This window comes from Balaenoptera borealis (assembly GCF_965194805.1).
Source record: "Balaenoptera borealis genome assembly, chromosome: 6".
NCBI lineage: Eukaryota > Metazoa > Chordata > Mammalia > Artiodactyla > Balaenopteridae > Balaenoptera > Balaenoptera borealis.
In genome coordinates, this window is record NC_138863.1 from 89,430,343 (window position 1) to 89,451,947 (window position 21,605).

Sequence of the window (21,605 nt, forward strand, 5' to 3'; positions counted from 1 at the left end):
AAAAAAAGAAGAGAGAAACCAAACCAAAAAACAAATCCACCAATGATAACTAGCACTAAAAAAAACCAGACAGACAGACAGAACCCTAGGACAAATGGTAAAAGCAAAGCTATACAGACAAAATCACACAAAGAAGCACACACATACACACTCACAAAAAGAGAAAAAGGAAAAAATATATATATATATTTTGGGAAGTCTGAGGTCTTCTGCCAGCGTTCAGTAGATATTCTGTGGGAGTTGTTCCACATGTAGATGTATTTCTGCTATATTTGTGGGGAGGAAGGTGATCTCCGTGTCTTACTCCTCCACCATCTTGAAGGTCTCCTCCCCTTATTTCTAAAGATTAATTCCCAGTCTATTACATTGGTAGAAGCATTAGAACATATTAATTTAAACATTTTTTGAATTAATATACTGAATTCTACTAGACATTTTGAAAACAAATTTTAAAAACAGATAAATTATACCCAAAAGGAAGTTTAACATCAAATATGTTCACTGGGCATTTAACTTATTCTTATGTTATCAATGTGAAAAGACCATATTTTACTCCAGAGAATCCAGAAGCTAAACCTTTATTTTAAGCCTTTTATTCAAATTTATTATTACTGTTTTTTCAGTGTAACCTGTAAAACCACAATGAAAAATGTTTCATTAAAATACTGTGAGCATAAATACAAAATACTGAATGTTGTATGATTTTTAAATACATATTAACTTAAGTGTTTGTCATGTTACTTTTTAAACTTTTTTTTATGGATATTTTCCAGTAAGCACAAAAGCAAAGAGAGAAGTCCAATTAACCCCCAGAGACTTGTCAATCTGTCAACTAGCAGCAGTATGACCAATTTTGCTTCATCCATTTACCCTCCCTCTCCCCCATACTATACCACTGGATTACTTTGAAACAAATTTCAGATAGTGCATCATTTCACCATTAAATTTCACCATTAAATGTTTCAACACATATCAATAAGAGATAAAGACCTTTGTTTTTAACATAATTACAATAGTATCATGCTGAAATAGTCCTTTAATATCTATCATCTTATATGAAGCTTACTGATTATCCTATATCATTTTCTATATACAGGCATATCTCCTTTTATTGACCTTCACTTTTTATACTTCACAGATACTGTGTTTTTTACAAATTGAAGGTTTGTGGCAACCCTGCATTGAGCAAGTCTATCAGAACCATTTTTACAACAGCATTTGCTTACTTCGTATCTCTATGTCATATTTTGGTAATTCTTGCAATATTTCAAAATTTTTCATTATTATTACATTTGTTATGATGATCTATGATCAGTGATCTTTAATGTTACTATTGTAACTGTTTGGGGTGCCATGAACCTGTGCCCATATAAGACAGTGAACTTAATCCATAAATATTGTGTGTATACTGACTCTTCCATCAACCAGCCTTTCCCTTGTCTCTCTCCTCCTGAGTCTCCCTATTCCCTGAGACAACAATATTTAAATTAGGCCAGTTAATAACCCTACAATGTTCTCTAAGTGTTCAAGTGAAATGAAGAATTGCAGGTCTTTCACATTAAATCAAAAGACAGAAATAATTAAGCTTAGTGAGGAAGGCATATTGAAAGCCAAGACAGGCTGAAACCTAGGCCTCTGGCACCAAACAGCCAAGTTGTGAAGGCAAAGGAAAAGTTTTTGAAGGAAATTTAAAAGGCTACTTCAGTGAACACACAAGGAAAAGAAAGCAAAATGGCCTTATTTTCTGACATGGACCAAGTTTTTGTGGTCTAGATAGGAGGTCAAACCAGCCACAACACAAAGCTTACTCCTGAGCAAGGTGTTAAGTCTCTTCAATTCTATGAAGGCTGAAAGAGGAGAGGAAGTTGCAGAAGACAAGGGTGAAGCTAGGAAAGGTTGGTTTATGAAGTTGAAGGAAAGAAGCTATCTCCAAAACATAAAAGTGTAAGATGACACAGAAAATGCTGATGTAGAAGCTGCAGTAAGTTATCCAGAAGATCTAAGATATTAATGAAGGTGGGCACACAAAAGAACAGCTTTTCAATGTAGATAAAACAGCCTTCGATTGGAAGAAAATGCAATTTAGGACTTTCATAGCTAGAGAGGAGATGTCAATATCTGACTTCAAAGCTTCAAAGGATAGGCTGACTATCTTATCAGGGGCTAATGCAGCTGGTGACTTTAAGTTAAAGTCACTGCTCATTTACCATTCTGAAAGTTCTAAGGCCCTTAAGAATTATGCTAAATCTACTCTGCCTGTGCTCTATAAATGGAACAACAAAGCATGGATGACAACACATCTGTTTAAAACATGGTTTACTGGATACGTTTAGCCCACTGTTGACACCTTCTGTTCAGAAAAAGCAAAAAAATTCTTGCAAAATATTACTGATCATTGGCAATGTACCTGGTCACCCAAGAGTTCTGATGGTGATGTACAAGGACATTCATGTCTGCTAACACAACATCCATTCTGGAGCCCATAGATCAAGGAGTAATATAAACTTTCAAGTCTTATTATTTAAGAAATACATGTTGTAGGCTATAGCTACCATACATAGTGATTCCTCTGATGGATCTGGGCAAAGTAAATTGAAAGCCTTCTGGAAAGGATTCACCATTCTACATGCCATTAAGAACATTCATGATTGACAGGAAGAGGTCAAAATACCAACCTTAACAGGAGTTTCGAAGAAGTTAATTCCAACTCTCATGGATGACTTTGAGAGAAACAGGATTTCAGTGAAGAATTAACTGCAGATGTGATGGAAATAGCAGGATAACTAGAATTAGAAGTGGAGCCTAAGATGTGACTGAATTGCTACAATCTCATGATAAAACTTGAATGGATGGAGAGTTGCTTCTTATGGATGAGCAAAGAATATTGTTTCTTGAGATGGAATCTAATCCTGGTGAAGATGCTGTGAAGACCATTGAAATGACCACAAAGAATTTAGAGTATAAAATAAGTTTAACTGATAAAGCAGCAGCAGGGTTTGAGAGGAATGACTCCAATTTTGAAAGTTCTACTGTGGGTAAAATCAAGCAGCATTGCATGCTACGGAGAAACTGTTCATGAAAGAAAGAGTCAATCAATGCAACAAACTTCTCTGTTGTCTTATTTTAATAAATTGGTCTAGCCACCCCAACCTTCAGCAACCACTATCCTGATCAGCAGCCATCAACATCAACGCAAGACCCTCCAACAGCAAAAAGATTAAGACTCGCTGCAGGCTCAGATGGTGGTTAGCATTTTTTAGCAACAAATTATTGTTTAATTAAGGTATACTCATTTGTTTGACACAAGGCTACTGCACACTTAATAGACTACAGTATAGTGTAAACATAACTTTTATACGCACTGGGAAACAAAAAAATATTTATGTGACTTGCTTTATTGTGATATTCACTTTATTGTGATATTCACTTTACTGTGGTGGTCTGGAACTGAACCCACAATGTCTCTGAGGTATGCCCGTATACAATTTCCTCTACTCTCTATTTCCAATGCTGTGCTATAGTTTACCTATATTTATTGGGTGGGAGAATTATTCAGTGTATTGTCTAAAATGTTACATGAAATTATAATACAGCCATGGTATTTTCAAGACAGGTGTGTTTACTCCTTTTACTTGTCCTCACAGGTTAATGCCCTTATTTTCATGACTCTCATCCCCACTGAACTAAGGAGCAAAGTTTCATTGTATGTCCTTCATGAAAGACACAACAATCAGCATGGAGAAGGCCTCAATAAATTTGTTAAGTTAATAAATGGACAACATTAACTAAGTAGCAGGAAAATTTCCCAAGATTTACCCTGGCCCTATGATGTAAAATGAGAAAATGAGCGAGTTTCTAGGCCCCTCTCACCCTTTCTTCACCAATAAGGCAATTATAATGATTCTATATATATGGAAAATCACATTTTCTACCAAGCAGCCTACTTTACATTACCATAGAATAATTTCTCTTGTTGTGAACTTAAAGTAAAAATTCAGTAAAATATTCTGTATGTTTATATTTTTCAAGATGCATAATGTTTCTTACCAAAGGGATGTATATGTGTGTTTCTGTAAAAAGTTGTTTGTATATATCATGTTGGCAGGGGTGTCTATCAGCCCTACTACATTTCACAGGGTAAAATAACTTACCATGTATGGAAACTCTATAAATATTTTGAAATTAAAATATAAGATAGAGAAAGAAAATATGCCTAGTTTTAATTTAAACAGACAATTTTTGATATATTACTTAAATTTCTATTCTTGGTTCTGATTATTCTATTGTCAGTTTTTCTTTCTAATTGATGCTAATTTAGCTGTCACAGGGGCATTTAGTTTGCCATTTTTCTTAAATGTTATGCTTTGTGGTTTTGTTGGTAACATTTTTTTCTTAAGCTTGGATTTTTTTCCAGCTTTATTGAGACATATCTGACATATAACATTGTGTAACTTTAAGATGTACAACGTGTTGAGTTGACACACATATATTGCAAAATAATTACCACCTTAGCATTAACAACTCTAACCCATCACGTAATTACCGTTTCATTTTTGTGATGAGAACATTTAAGATCTATTCTCTTAGCAACTTTCAAGTGTATAATACAGCATTATTAACTACAATCACCATGCTGTATGTTAGATTCCCAGAACTTATTCATCTTATAACTGGAAATTTGTGCCTTTTGACCAATAATTTTTCTTTAGTGTTTTCTTGGCATAATTCATCTTATTATCAAGAATAGACATTGTGATTTTCTCAATCATTTTCTGCAAATCGTAAAGGCAGTGTCCTGAAATATTGCCAAAATAGTATGCAATAACAATTTTGCTAGAATTACTACATCTCTTTAAAATACAAGAAAAAAAATGTTAACTTTCTTCATCTCAAGTTATCATATTTTGTCACAAAATCTGCCAAGATGCTTTTACATTAGAGAATCTGTTGGCAGATTTCCATTTTGAACAGTAGGTCTGGGCTTTTGCGGCAGTGACAAGAACAATTCTAAAATCACTGAGAAGTGGGCAACACAAAAAGCATGGTTAAACCCTGTCTGTGGTCTGACATAGATGACTTGCCTTCTCAGAATTATTATAATATGAAATTTATTGAGTACCCAAAGTGCCAAGTGAGATATAAAACCAGTTAAGCCTGTCCCTTAGATAATTAAACTAGTTAAGAGAGAAGTTCATGTCTTGTCTTTTAGTTAAGATATATTGAGTACTTTTTAAAAGTCAGGTATTTATCTGGTCTCTGATGGAATATAGATAAATAAAATCCAGTCTTTGCCCTCAAGAAGCTTCTTTTCTTCCCCCCTAAGAATGATTGGCCTAGAAGGGAATCACTCACTTAAACAAATTCATGAATAAATGAAACAAAAGAGTCAAGCCCAAAGGACAGAATAATTTACTAGCTGGAGGGACTGGAGTGGAAATGACTGAGAAGTGGCTGGTAGGAGTATGAACAGGGATTACCACTCACAAAACTGAAAATATATAGGGTGAGAGAAACTAGAAGCATGAAGGCCTGAAAGCCCTCTTTTCACCATCTAAGATCTGCAAAAACACGTATAAAAGCAGGAGTCAGACTATGGAAGTCACAACCAGTCCCTCTCTCTCTCATCTCTCTTTTAAGTAATGAAGCTACTTGGATAATATGGCTTTAGAGCTCTTGCTCTTTTAAGCATATTTTATTATTTGTTAATAGATTTGTTAGAAACAAAAGAATATTTACTTCTTAGAAGTAGAAATTGAAATATTTACTGATGAAATGATATGATGTCTTGGATTTGTCTTAAAATAATCCAGAGGTGCATTGAGGGTGGGGGAATGGCGGGGGTGGGATCTTACAGATGAAGCAAAATTAACCATATGTTGATACTAACTGAAACTGATAGATGAGTCCTTGGGGATTCAGAATACTCTCTTTACTTTTGTGTTTACATGAAAATTTCCACAGGAAAAAGTTAAAAATGTAACATATTCATAAATTAATATCTATTTGAAAACCGTACAATCTTCAGTATTTTGAATATTGCTATCTCCAGTTCTAGTCTGTGAATTCCCTAAGTGTAAGAGCTTTATCTTTCAGCATTTATCACAGTGAATTAAAAAAAACTTTATAAATACTAAATTGAACTAAAGTGATTAGATGAAATATTTGAATTACCAGTAAATCTGAGAAAAAGGGAATAAGCCTTTTTTAACTTCCACTTAGACAAGTTCTGAGGTCTCAAAGGGCCTTTACAACTGTGTCAAAGACTAAATGGTAGAGACCTTCTCCCACACCAGTGTTAGAAAGAAAGTTAGAAAGGAAATATAATGCCAGTATGAAAAGATCCTATCAAAGGACCAGTATTTATATAAGGATCAAATGAGTGAGCTGACCAGGTTTGAAGTGCATGTGACATTAGTGAATTAGTTTAATTGTACAAAATAGATAAATTTGCTATGAACATTTTAAAAATCTGGCTTGGGTTACTGAAGTATTTTGAGATTTTGTATCCCTATTATAAGAACTTGGAAAATTATTAGATCAGGATAATTAAAAGTTTATTTGCTAGAAATATAGGAGCTAAAACAAATGATTACCATCAAGGTCAATGAATATAGAATGTGGAAATCACTATTGTATTTCTTAAAGATGGTAATAACTTAAATAAACCTTATTTTACTGACCGATCAAGACATTCTTAATATTATTTCCAAATAAAAAAATAATATTATTTTCAAATATAATATCAATTATTTGTTGAGCATCTACTGTGTTTTAAGCATAATTCAACGGGGATGGAATCAGACAGAAATATGAAAAACTTTATGGGTATGATCCAAATGAATTTAAGAACCCATAAAATATCTCTTATTTAATCCCAGGACTACTGTCCTGGTTTCAGAAATGTTGGGTAGAATTTATTTAATGGTATCATTTGACAATAATGATTGTATTTACTGGTGTGTGGGAAAAGCAATGCTGTGGCAGTAGTATTTTACTTGGCAATCTAGTAACAAGTTGTGTGAACTACACAGAGAGCAGATGTTTCTTTATGATAGGAAGAGACTTTTTGCAATACATTTCAGATGTCAAACAAATCTTTTTTTGCTTAGCATCCCTTCTTGTCTCTTGTGAGTAAGCACAGTTTCTCTTAAACATATGGTCAAAATTGAAGTAAGCCTGGGAAATCCCATTTATAACTTCAGTCTATGTTTTTGGGGGGAAAACCTGATGAAGTGAGATTAATATTCAACATTTTTAAAAAGTATAAAGAAAAATTATAATGAAAGAGTTTTCTTTTTTAACAAGATGCCAAACCCATTTATTCATATTGTCTAATCAATTTTCAAAGTTTAAGTGTTAACAATCGTTAAAATATCTGATAAAAAGTGAGGCTTTTTCCTTTACATGCATATTAATTCTCATAAAATATGAGAAACATCAAGATATATATTTTCAGAAATTAGTCGTCTTTTTAACTTAAAAATTTGCTGACAGTAAGCTATTTTTAATCACAATTGTTGAGTTTCCTCAGTCTTTTCTCAGTCTTTTTAATCTGTTTATAATAGTAATTCAGGGTTATTGAAGGATAGTTTCATAATCCAGAGAAGTATAATGAAGAAAATTGAAAACACTCATAATCTGACCACCTGGATATCCCTCTTAACGTTTTATTTTGTTTCCTTTAGGTGTCATTTTTAAATTTCACTTTTTTAAATCAAAGTTTTATACACTTATACTTTTAAAATCAAATAGGTCTATAAATTCTATAAAAATAGCAATCAATTTTTCATTGTTTCACAATCCCCATTGCAATTTCCCAGGTGAAGTTAATTTAAACTCTTTTAGCTGTTTCTTGTCATATTTATCTCCACATATATAATACTTTTTTTTCTTTACAATTAAGTTTCATAGATTATCTTTCACTTCTAAATATGAACAAATAATATTTCGCTTTCTTACATAGCTTGCTGACTTCCTGGCCTAATACATATCTTCTATCCCATCCTTTCTATATGGCTATATTACAATTATATTTAATTCCATAGTCACTCTTTACATTATTATTATCATATAAATTTTAATGGTGGTTAAACTAATATATTATGATTACATTTCATTTCTTATACAACTTTCTAGTCTCCATGAATTTAATAATTACTTTTTTTTCTCTCCTTTGTTTATAGTACCTATCACTGTTGCACCATCATATTCTCTTAACAGATACGTTCTCTTCTCAGTGGCTTTCCCCAAAATAGTCAAGGGCATAACATTTTGCAACCTCACATTTTTCAAAAATGCTTACTTTCTCTTTGCTTTATTGCTCTGTATTCTGAGAGATTTCCTCAAATTTATCTTCCAGTCTTTCTACTGATTTGTAAATTTTTGCTACCATATTTTAATTTCCTAAAGCTCTTTTGAAAATATTCCTTATAGCATTGTTTTAAAACTTTATATTGATTTCCTGTATTTCTGTTTTCTTCATCTTCCTTTTCAATATGTTATTCTTTTTGTCTGGCCTTCCACGTTGGAGCTATTCCTCAAATGGATGGGGTTACTTTGCTGTACACTGATAGCCAGAGTGGGATGTCTCTGCTCAGGATGTTGTTTTCCCTAGTTCCCCTCTTCTTTTGTTTTTTTCCCCTTCAGCTCTGACTGGTCTTTCAAAATCCAGATTTCCTCTGGATCAGCTTCTCCACAGTAAACGTCCCATTTTCTATCTGTATATGCAAGTGCTTCTCAATCAGACCTTCAACCAATCCTTCTGCTTTACAGAACCATCCAACCCTACCACCAGTGATACCTGCTATGTCTAATTCCTGGGCTTTTCCAGGATTCTGCAAAGGAAAAACTAATTACACCCTGAGCATTCATCTTTCTGAAGTCTGATAAGTTATTTATTACTAGTTTATCAAAATTCTAACTTCAAATTCTTGTTGTCATCTCTACTATATTTTCATTTTTAAAATTCATGTGTGTGTGTTTGTGCATGTATGTATTGAATGTATGTGTTTTAATGTCTTTACTTTCATTTCTGTGTTTTGGAAGCATGTGATGATACATTTTGTATCTGATCTTTCATGTTTAAGTGGAAATCTTTTCAGTTTCCCCCCTACATGTTCATATATAACATGCACGAGCAGCTCTGTATTTACAAGTTTCTACTAGCACAAGACATGCACATATATAGCCAATTATGTTTATGCATAAAATGCCTATTCTACACAAAAACTTTTGTTAAAAATTGAGTCCCAAGTTTATTTTGGAAATCTCTACCCATTTCGTGCTTATATGAACATTTATCTCAGAAATGATCAAATGTTGAATGTGGATATTGCAGCACAAATTCCCAGGTATCGATGCAAAGCATACTTTTGTTAGTATAACAGTGATATCCATTCATTATCTACTGTATGTAACTGTAATAGCACATCATTAAAATTCAAAACTATAGCAGAAGTTTCCATTAATAAAATTGTTAGTATATCTATTATTTATAATGCAAGTTAATGCCCCCTGAAGTATTTCCTTACAAGAAAATTTTTAGAATTATTTTGAGTGATGTATACATCTATAAATATATAAATGTGTACACATGTAGAATGTTTAATCAAACCTAGTATAAACTTGCATAGACATCTTTGTATCCTAATATTTTTTCTACCATCCATTTGCATATACATGTCATTAAATATTCTAAATTATGATTTGTATGGCTATATAACACTTTATCAAATGCATGTACCATAATTTCTTTAGCCAACCCATAATAATTGGGCATTTCACGTTTCCAATTTTCAGAAGTATAAATAATGGTCTTTCTTTATAATGGATGATTCATGGAGCAATTACTAAATTTTGGGGGGGGATATGCTAACAAACGACACTATTCATGTCTATTCAACCAACATTTTTCCAACTTTATCTAGGAACCTCCAAGTTTTTAGACTTTGTTCATACCATTCAGGATTTAAATTGAGAGTTTTGGTGTCCATTTTTGAAATCTTTATTTTCAAGAACAGTTTTTGACAGCTGTATCACAGTTTTTTTTAAACATGTCTAGCTGATTTCAGTAATCTCACAAAATAGTTTATATCCATTGCCTTCCATTACTTACTTACTCAGATGGATTGATATTTTAGGTGGACTGACATGTGTCTTCAACTAAATATTTTTAAACGGTGCTTGAGTGGTTATTTTCTGTTCCTGTGTATGTGATAATACTGTTGTTTCTTCTATACATGAAAGGAAATCTGCCTGATTCTAAAATTTTTATGTTTCTATTCTTTTTCTCCTAAAACTCTGTTTATAATATTCCATTTTCTTCTAAAATTTGGTGCTGTAAGTTGTGTGAAATCAGTGTGAATTTGGTTCCTTTGTCCAACATGTTATGTTTTTTTCAAACACTACCAAGCAATTCTCCAATTCTCAGTGGACACTGACTGAGTGTCCTACAAATTTAACACAATTCTAAAACTATCTACCTGGAGCTAGCAACAGATCCCACAGATTAAGGCCTTAGTCTCACAAGATTTCCGCCACTTCACATGCCAATCACAAGTCCTGGTTGTTATTTGTGCTTCGGACAGAATGGCTATAAATCAGAGGTTCCCACAACTCCCTCCTCTGGTTCAGTTAATTTGCTACAGTGACTCACAGAACTCAGAGAAACTTTTACCTACATTCACCACTTTATTATAGAGGACGCTATAAAGAATATATGTTAACAACAAGATGAAGAGATCAAAAAGGGTCCCAAGCACAGGAACTTCTGTCCCCATGTAACTGGAATGTGCCACCCTCTTGTCATGTGTGAGTGCAGTCACTAACCCAGAAACTCATCAGATCTCCTTGTTCAAGAGTTTTTATAGAACTTAATCTGCAGCTCCCCCTTTCCCAGAGGTCAGTGGGTGGGGCTGAAAGTTCCAACCCTCTGATCACTTGTTTTTTCTTGTGACCAGCCCCATCCAAAGACTATAGAGGCCTCCACCTTAAATCACCTCATTAGCATAAACTAAAAAAAGCTCAAAAGCACTCCTTATGAGTAACAAAAAATACTATCATTCAGGAAATTCCAAGGATTTTAAGAGTTGTGTGCAAGGAATCAGGGACAAAGACCAACTATATTTCTTATTATACCACACTTTGTATATAATTTTATTTTCCTGTCTTGAAGCTCTTATAAATATAGCCATTGAATATAAAAATTGTTCAGAATAAATCTAAGAATGGGTCTAATTTTTTCCTATAATTTTTGTTTTTTACTCTTCCTATGTAATGTTTTCGCCTCATGGGACCCGCAAACCAAAAATCTATAATAGATATACACACAAAAAAGAAAAAGGGATCCAAACACAACACTAAAGATATTCATCAAATCGCAAGAGAACAAAAGAGGAAAGGAAAAAGAAAAGTCCTCTAATATATCTAGCTAAGCACTTGTGCTTTGAGCATGCATGCTTCCATCTGCTCGGATCCTGAACAAGATACTACCCTAGCAATCCAACCCTCCAACCAATCGGGTCAGAATTCAAAGAACCAGGAGCAGCCCTGAGGTCCATAGGCTCACATAAGAATATGATTTCCTCTATAATAAACATAATAGTAACTACCATTTAATTATCTACTATTTGAGTCCTCTGTTAGACCCTGGACATGCATTTTCATTTGCCTAGGAAGACCATCTGAGGATAAAGTTACTCATGGTCACACAAATCCAGCTTGGATTCTAGAATCCATGTTTTTTCTATGGCACTGCTTATGAATGAGGGCCTGTCCACCTGAGTCTCCAGGTTAATGTGGCAGTTTCTTCCTCTTGGGGCTGTAAGTCCCATCCTGAATGCAGGCAGTCTTGACTGAGGCTCTGACACTCTGCATATGTTTTATTAGCCTCCTCCCTGCAATGGTTGGCCATGACTTTTGGACTCAGTCACTGGCTGGAGACCTGCTCCTTCAGGGATGGGTTTCTGGCAACAAGGCCATTCACTGGTCTCTGTCCAGACCAGTACTGCTAACCCTACCCACCACAGCAACTCTGGGATGGAGTTAGTTCACCCAGCCTTATATACTTTCAACACCTTCTCCATAATAAATGCTGATGAGAGATGTTTGGATGGTCACCTACTGTGGGCCAGCATTACATTAAGCACCTAAAATTTATTGTTGAATTTGCGTTGTACCCATCCACTCTGGACCCTCAGGCTGCCTATCATCCAAGCCCACATCAGATCATGGTTAAAAGCATGAAGAAATATTCCTTTGGTATACTGACACAGTTGAAAAGACCTTGTGCAAAAGATATACCAAGAAACAATAAATGTGAGATGTACACAGAGAGATTATGGGTTCCTGCAGAATCATGGGTTGTTGGTCACAATGCGCATTGTCAGCGGGAAACTCACCCAACACAGGTTTGTAAAATTACACAGTGGCCATAAGGAAGTTGAAAAAAACAGTGATTGGCAAGGTTGAGAGTCACAATTAATCTCAGGTGAGAGCAGTTCATCCTATAGAGGCCATACTGTCTATGTGCATGAAAATCACCTGGGGCTCTCGTTGCACCATAGATTCTAACTCAGTACATCTGAGATGGGGCCTGAAGCTCTAAATTTTAACAAGCTCACCTAACATGCTAAAAGCCACTGATCCTCAGAATATACTTTGCATACCAACCCCAAAGACCTCCTTGAGACAGGTTTAAAACGGAAAAAATATAGTTGATTTACTTGTATCTAAGTCATGCATGTAGGTGGCATTAGAACCTTCCAGCCAAGGAACATGATATTACCAGAAAAGTAATAATTCATAGAGAAAAAAGACCAAGCCACCACTGAGTCTTAGAGTGTGAGGAAGATAAAGCCTGGGGTTGAGAGGTCTGGAAACACACAGAAATCAAGAGAGGGAAAGAATGGGCAGCAGCCATAGAAATTGCAGCAACGTTGTTCAACTGAATAAATAATCCATGTTTAAAAAGCAGAGAAGGTAGCCTGGGGTATATGAAGTCAGGTCCGGGAACACCAGACCCAGGACACTGGACTCACTGGCACAGAAAAGACAAACTTCAAAGTCTTAACAACAAGCAATGGAAAGAATTCAGTGCAGGCAAAACACCGTCAAGGTGAGCATACGGTCACAAATGTCCAAAAGGCAACCAGGTAGATTCCCAGTGAACTTACCTGCTCATCTTCGGCTTCCAGAAGGAACAGAGCAAGGGAAATCAAAGTATCCTAGTCCCAAAGGAAACAGCGGGCCCAGCAAGGAATCCAGAAGGGGAGGAAGGATGGGAGCTGGGGAACTCGGCAAAGGCTCAGCTCCGCTACCCACGTCAAATCCGCCGTAAAGCTACCCACGTCAAATCCGCCGTAAAGTTACGTGTCGTACTGAACCAATGAAAGGCCCGTATTCCTTCCTACGTGCGCCGGGCGGAATCAACATGTTAAGTGGCTCTAGCTGTGAAAATTGGCAAAGAATACAAGGCATGAGGCACAAGTCACGTTGGTGGAGCCCTGAGTCTCAGAGTGAGACCCTCAACCACTGCGCCACCAGGGAAGCCCCATCAGGTATCATTTAAATTAAGTTCCCAGGCTTTTATAAACTTCAGTCAAATGGTACACTCTCTTTCCCTGGTTCTTTAGTCCTAGTTTGACCTAAGGAATAATATATTTTTAATGAAATGCTCTAGTTTTATTGCCTGTAAATTTTAATACTATCAGGCCAGTCTTTAAAATGATTTACCTAAACTTTTTCTCTCAGTGCCGGTTGAATTGCCTTCATCCCTTCTTCTGAAGTTTCTGATTGATCTCTGCCTTTTACATTAGAAAACAGAAAATGCAAAGACTTATCCAGAGATTAGAACCAAAAAGGACTTTGATTGCCAGTGGAATATTGTTTTGAGAAAACTTTATATTTGCTGTAAAGAAAAATAATTTCTACTCTAAAGTTTATTTTTTTAGTGTAATAAAAAAAGTTAGGTCCCAGATCAGCAGTATTGGCATCACCTGGGAACCTATTAGGAAATGTTAATTCTCAGCCCAGCTCCGAAGCTACCAATCAGAAACTGTGGGGTTGGTGCACTGTAGCCTATGGTCCTACAAGCCCTCCAGGTGATTCTGATGCATGCTCACTGCAGTAGAGTCTATTGAAAGCATGGCAGAGAGACAAGGCCAGGTGTGGCAAAGGACCGTTATTATAAGTGGGTTTGATCATGGCGCTTTTAAAGAGCTAGTGACGACTGAAGCCTGTTTACAGGGAGAAGAAAACCCAGTAGAAATAATGTAAAATAATAATAATTTTTTTTATTTTATTGTTTTTTAATTAATTAATTAATTAATTTATGGCTGTGTTGGGTCTTCGTTTCTGTGCGAGGGCTTTCTCTAGTTGTGGCAAGCGGGGGCCACTCTTCACCACGGTGCGCAGGCCTCTCACTATTGCGGCCTCTCTTGTTGCGGAGCACAGGCTCCAGACGCGCAGGCTCAGTAATTGTGGCTCACGGGCCCAGTTGCTCCGCGGCATGTGGGATCTTCCCAGACTAGGGCTCGAACCCGTGTCCCCTGCATTGGCAGGCAGACTCTCAACCACCGCGCCACCAGGGAAGCCCCTAAAATAATAATTAATAAAACGTGTTCAGTGATCAACAAAGAAAGTTGGGCAATGATATTCTGTGGTAGAGTTTTATCAAAGTTGAGGAATTATCCAGCCATGGATAATGTTTTAATGCTGATAATGAGAGACATCATGAGGGCCAAGAGGGGTCAACTCAGAGTGTGTGTTTGAAAATTCTCTCATGATGTATTTTTAAGAGACTCACCAAAAAGAAGTGCTTTTGGTGCCCATGCTTGTGAAGAGATCTTCTCAGAAGGGAAAAACAAAAGCAGTGCTCTAATGGGATCTGTTTGACAAAAACATTGAGAAAGAATTTTGTTTTAAATATGAACACAAGTGTCACAACCCCCCTCCCCCCCAAAAAAATACGTGGGGCTTTAGTTACAGGCAGACACAATATATTAGAACCATGTTATCTATTTTCCAATTATTTGTCTACTTTAGAAGGCAAACCTGTTGTCTGATGATAATTGTAATATATTTTTTGCCCTTGATTCTACTCAAATGACTTCCTCAGACATTCCGCTGAAAGGCAGGGTGATGCACGTCTCTTCTCCCCACTCTCAGTGTCTATGAGACACTTCATCTACATGTATTAGACTATGTGGTGTTTTCTTCTAATCAAAATAACTTGCTTCTATGATATGTTGGTTTTTTGAATTGGTGAAAACTACAATCCTCTTCTTTCATTTCTTCCTTTCCCCAAATTTACCATTTGGGGAACTACATCTCCCAAGGTAAAATGAACTTCTGCAAGTTTTCATCTCATAAACTTACTGCCAGGTTTTTCAGTTGCTTCCTGGAATTGTTGAAGAAAAATAGTTTTGTTTTGTTTTGTTTTTTCAAATATATGATCAGGATTAACTATAGTCACCATGCTACATATTGTATTCCCCATGACATTTATTTTATACCAGGAATCTGTACCTTTTGACCACCTTCATCTATTTTACCCATTTTCCATTAAAAAAAAAAATTATTAAAGCCCATTGTTTGGGAAAAGGGTTAAGCTACTCTTTAAGTAGTAATGCTCATACAGTAATTGGTGACTGCCATATGCTATTCATATGGACTTACTATTTCTGAACTAGGGAATAGACAGTGGGCTTGAGAAAACAATGCATATTACTTTTGATTTTGGCCATGCTGCATGGCTTGCAGGATCTCAGTTCCCCGACCAGGGATTGAATTGTGGCCACAGCAGTGGAAGTGTGGAATCCTAACCTTTAGGCCACCAGGGAACTCCCAAAGCATGTTACTTTCATGTTACTTTAACACCCTTATTCTGTTTCCTCTGGCTAAACATTCCGGTTATTGGTTGTGTTTCTTAGTCCAGCCCACTGGCCCTGTAATCACAGGAAATCTCTCCTTGATACTGGGAGCAAGTTTTCGAGCATCACTAGAATTTAGTGGTGGTGTGAATTTTTGTCTTGTATTTCCCCTAAGTTTTTTCCAAGTCATTTTAGTGGGAGACACTGCATCAGGGGCTTTCATCAGGTACCATTTAAATTAAGTTCCCAGGCTTTTATAAACTTCAGTCAAATGGTACACTCTCTTTCCCTGGTTCTTTAGTCCTAGTTTGACCTAAGGAATAATATATTTTTAATGAAATGCTCTAGTTTTATTGCCTGTAAATTTTAATACTATCAGGCCAGTCTTTAAAATGATTTACCTAAACTTTTTCTCTCAGTGCCAGTTGAATTGCCTTCATCCCTTCTTCTGAAGTTTCTGATTGATCTCTGCCTTTTACATTAGAAAACAGAAAATGCAGACTTATCCAGAGATTAGAACCAAAAAGGGCTTTGATTGCCAGTGGAATATTGTTTTGAGAAAACTTTATATTTGCTGTAAAGAAAAATAGTTTCTACTATAAAGTTTATTTTTTTTAGTGTAATATATATATTCTTTATGAGAGCAGAGGGGAATCTAAAAAGTACATATTTCTCAAAGGAGAGAAACATTAAAGCAGTAGTTTATTTGCAAATGAAAAACAAAAATGGGCTTCACTTACATACATTTTATGAAAGTCTATGTAATAAATTGAATGATTTGTCCTGAAGTTTCTTTATTTTCCTTCTGCAAATATATAGCATAAACACATTAATACAAATATACTTCCCCTTTTGTCACCAAACTCATAACCATCAGATGTATATTTTACTTGTTTAAGGGAATATAAAAAATGTAAAGCTGGTTGCCAGGTAAACACATATAGCTTTTATTTTCCTTTTGGATGAGCGTGAATTATTATGGTTTAGTAGATTCAGAGGGTCTGCAGAGGAAAAACCAATGTGATTCTGATACCAGGATAGAGAGCATCCAAATTATGTGTTTCTAAGCTAAGTATTATGGCTTTATACTAATATATAATATAACAAAAAGAAAAATCAAGGAAGCACACTTGACTAGCAGTGGACTCCTATCTTTTAACAAAGATCAAAAGCAATGCCCTGAGCTTTTGAGAGAAAGAAAATGGTGTTTTCCAGACCTTTCAACTACAGAGTTAGCTCCAACTGTTACATCCAGTTGCATGCAGACAGGAGAAGAATTAGAATGTGTGATTGAAGAAACACTTCAATATTTCTTTCCTTGAAATTGACGCTGATAAGGTATAATTTCCACAACATAGATAAAGGATGTAGTGCCAAGGGTGAAGAACAAAGAGAAGGCTGCATTTCAGAAATGTAGAGAATAAGACTTACAGGAATCCATGGTCATTTGAATGTGGTAAGTGGAGGGAGGGGATATTTTTATGTAACTCTGGTTTCTTCTTTGAATTCAGTGGGGAAATCACTATTGAGTAGGAAATACCAGAGTGGGGACAAAGGGGTTTTGAGAATATTATCTTGAGTTTAGTCTTGGATTTGTTGAGTTTGATGGACCTAGAAAATATCTATGCTAAAGATATTTTAAAAACAGTTTTAAATATTAGCCCAGAGTTCAGAGTATGTTGGAGGTCAAAGTTCTAGAGATAGAATCTGTTCAATTCTACCCCCCAAATAAATCTTGAGTCAGTACATTCCTCCCCATCTCATGCCAATATCCTTGTCTGGTTCATCATTATAATCGTTAGTCTGAAATACAACTGCAGACATCCTCCAACTCTTACCCCTAACGTTATAAATTGTGTTCCATAAAGCAGCCAGAGCAATATGCCTGCTGGATTATGTCATTTCTCTCCTTAAAGGCTCTACGTTGCAATCAAATAAAAATTCATACTTCTTGCTACATCTTTAAAGACTGCATAATCTGGTTCCTGGGCTCTGAAACTATTTCTGTATGATTCTCAAGGCCAACTGGACTTCTTTCAGGTCTTCAGGCTGTCTTCCCTCTGACTTCAGCATGTATGACTTTCTCTGCCTGGAAGTATCTTTTCCAACAGGTTACCCCTGAATCCTACCCCACCCTTTGCTTTCCACCATCAGTCCTTTTCTTATCCTTCATAACTCAGTTTCAACTTTACCTCCAGAGAATGATCTGATCACCCCAACTCTCCTCACACTCACCACCCTGTTCCACAACTCAGCATCACATCTATTTCCTTGATACATGGAACTTTTTTTTTAATTTATTTTTTGATTTGGGTCTAACTTATCTGCTAGACTGTGTGGTTCACAAGAGCGGGAACCATGTCTGACTTGTGACTAGCATATGGTTTGACTGAATTCCCTTACTCCCCAGTTGCCTGGGCAGTCCTGTTTTGTGCCTGATGACCTGACATGATTGCTCATAACACCTCCTTAACTCTCGAAAGTGTCTTTGTTTGCCTCATAAATTACATGTCAGCTCATGTATAGTAGACACTGAATAAATGAATAAATGAGAGGCTCTAACACAAAGTTGTTAGAAAAAATATATAGAAAAAAGAGGAGAATTTGAAGTGCAGTCCTATGATTCACTGACAGCATGAAATATAAATATATATAAAAAGCTATTTCAGAACTCCTGAAAGGTATGAAAGTTTGTATGTATATGTGGGTGTTTGTGAGTGTGTAACAATATTAACTCTCTAAGGATTCATTATACCTTTAGGTAGAATGGTTGATAAAGGTCTTATAGGGGAGCAAAACTTGTCACCCCAAAATGTCTCTGGCATGTAAATTATTTCAAGCTGAAAGACTCAGGAAGAAATTTTGACTTCCCTCTAACTGCCTAAAAAAATTTAGATAGAGGGCCTGTTCCCAGCATAGAGTTATTACCAGAGATAGTAATAGATAATAGATAGTAAATAGATAATAAATTAATATTTGATTGAAATTTACAATTAAAATAGTGTTTATCTTAATTAACAGGCCCATTTTAATATTCCCAATTCATCAGAAAATTAATATTAGAAAAAATAATACTGAAAAATTAATGAATGTCATTAAAGTTTTTTGTTCAGAATTATTTCTTTATATACAGGTTTTTAAAGGGCTAAAAATTCACTTAGAATAGATATATCATATGTGTGAGAAAATAGCTAGAATTTCTTTTAGACTTTTCATCTTTAAAAGTATATCTTTTGCCATATTTTGACATTGAGAAGTGTTATTACTGTATACCATTTTGAAATATTATTCAGCACTCAGAAAAATATTGTGCCCACTGGTCATATAAATTTATGTGAATAATCTTGAGAAGTATGTTAATTTTTCTAAAATATTTAAGATATTTAGACATTTAGATTTTAGATACATTTTTTAAGAAAGCATTTAAAGGCAGATTTTTAAAAATAAGTTTGCAGGCTGTTAATGAATAGGACGTGTTTTGATTTATAATCTCAGAATTTTCACTTCATTTAAATGCAAAGAAAAATTAGAAAATTATTTCACTTAATTATAGCACATTTTTTACTAGTGTTTAAAGTACCAGATTTTATTTCTTCAAAGCAGAAGTTTGATTTAATCACTTCATTTATCTAGAAGATATTAAGAAACACCAAGAAAGTAATGTTTCAATGCATATATGTATTTGTTTTGTACATACATACCTATGTGGAGATATGTGTGTATACCTCAGAACCAAACATATATACACACGTCTTCCACACACATCTATACATACATACATTGTACATGTATGTGTGTGCTCAAACACAAACGTTTACATTTATGTGTATATCTATCCAGGAATGATGCCAAAAGCTGTAAGTCGATTTCAAAAAATAAATAACATAGAAATCTACATTAAGGAAAGTAAATCATAAAAGAGAAATAGTTGCTTTTTGTTTCAACATTAAAAATAAGAATTTAAGTTTTGTTAACATTAAAAAATACTAATGCTATGTACAGATTGCATTTATAGAGGAAAAGGGCCTAGAATAGAGGAGGCAGTTGGGTATAAAAATGTACATGGACTTTGGCACTGGACAGATCTGACTTTGAATCTGGCCATTTGTGTGATCTTAGAGAAGTTATTTAACTCTGACTCAGTTTCCTCATCCACTAAATTAGTACTACATACTATAAGATGCTCTACTGAGAGTAGCACATTGCTAAGCAATAGTAGGAACTCAAAATATAACTTCTGTACCCAGTGCTCAAACCTGTGGTGGTCAGATCTATCTGTTACATGTTTAAAGGATATTCACAGACCCAAGTACTTCCAGATAATTACCAGGGTTATCTTAAAATTGTGTTCTGTAAGAACTGGCAATATTTATCCTGGGAAAGAAAACACTTAACTAATGCATGAGAGCTATCGTCAGACTCCAAAGAGTTGACATTTAGGAACATTTAGGAATAGTTGTTTTCTCTATTGGTCTGTTTGGGAGGATGGAATTATAAAAACGGATCTTTGAACACCATATAAAGAAATTGGGTATTATTACGTAGCAGACTCTTTATGATAGATTGTGAGTCTACTCAAACTCTAAAAATTATATAATTATAATAGCATATAATAAGAAACTATATTCCTGCATATTACAGGAGCTATAGTGTGAATAAGAAAATGAACAGCAAATTTCTCTGGTTTTAGAAATTGGGCCAAATGATTGAACAATGTCCTAAAAAAAGTAAGGAAGTTTGAAATCAAGGTACTGGAAAAGGGTTAATGTGGAAAGCAAGAGAGAAATTTCTTACTCAGAGAAGGTGGAAGAGAGGAAGATTGAATATATTAAAAAATTTAAAGTGGAAAGACAGGAAGTTAATAAACATTATGTCTAATGGTAACTGTCTATTTAGCCAAAGTAGGAAGCTCATTATATACCAGACACTACACTGTGCACTTTATTTCAAGTATGTCATTTAATATCCATAACTACAGTATGGGATAAATAATGTATTACTGCCATAGTGCAGCTGAGAAAACTGAGGTTTGGAAGGGCTAAATAATTACTTAAGGTCACATGTTTGGTAGAGCAAAGATTTAGACTCAGGATTATTTGACATCAGAATTTGAGCTTTCACAACATTGTAAAACGACTATATGTCAATAAAATTTGTTTAAAAAGAATTTGAGCTTTTAACCATTATCTCATATGGTTTCTATATAAAGTAACATATTTTTTTTCACTCTGCCATTTTGACACATTTTTAACTTCTCAGATATTTTGGCTTTATATTTATGTGTATAAACAATTTGACAGATGTAAATTTTTCAAAAAGTTCCTTGATCAAATTTCTATCAAGTTCTCCTAAAATGTTCACAATTCTTTTTCATGTTTTAAAATTTTTAATGAATTATTTTTATTGGTATTTATTAATTTTCATGTAAATTATATAATGAAAATTTCATTCTTTAAATAGATTTTTTAGATCCTGTCCAATCATATATATCATATAGATTACAGATAGTGACAATGTGCATTTTCATGTGTAGCCATTAACTCTAACAAGATCAATTTTCCAAGGTCACAAATTGCAGATCTTAATTTTACCATAGTCTTAATTTTTTGTCAAATTTAAATTTTACTGTATATAGTTTTCATCAATGCCCATTTCATTTTGTGCTGATTGTATCTCTGACATCTAATTTTTGAGGGTCAATATTTATAATATTCAGTGTTATTTAAAAAGATTTAA

At 34.7% G+C, this 21,605-nt stretch overlaps 1 protein-coding gene and 1 long non-coding RNA gene across 2 annotated transcripts in view; one reads left to right on the top strand and one right to left on the bottom strand.

Moving 5' to 3' along the window:
* The window catches only part of LRP1B (LDL receptor related protein 1B), a 1,905,856-nt gene that overhangs the window by 1,482,652 nt on the left and 401,599 nt on the right, over positions 1–21,605 (top strand). The gene's annotated exons all lie outside the window — the stretch shown is intronic.
* The window catches only part of LOC309630517, a 29,650-nt gene continuing 11,438 nt past the window's right edge, over positions 3,394–21,605 (bottom strand). Inside the window, exon 2 of the long non-coding RNA XR_014245730.1 lies at positions 3,394–20,620. This is a non-coding gene — a long non-coding RNA (uncharacterized lncRNA). The remainder of the gene's footprint in view (positions 20,621–21,605) is intronic.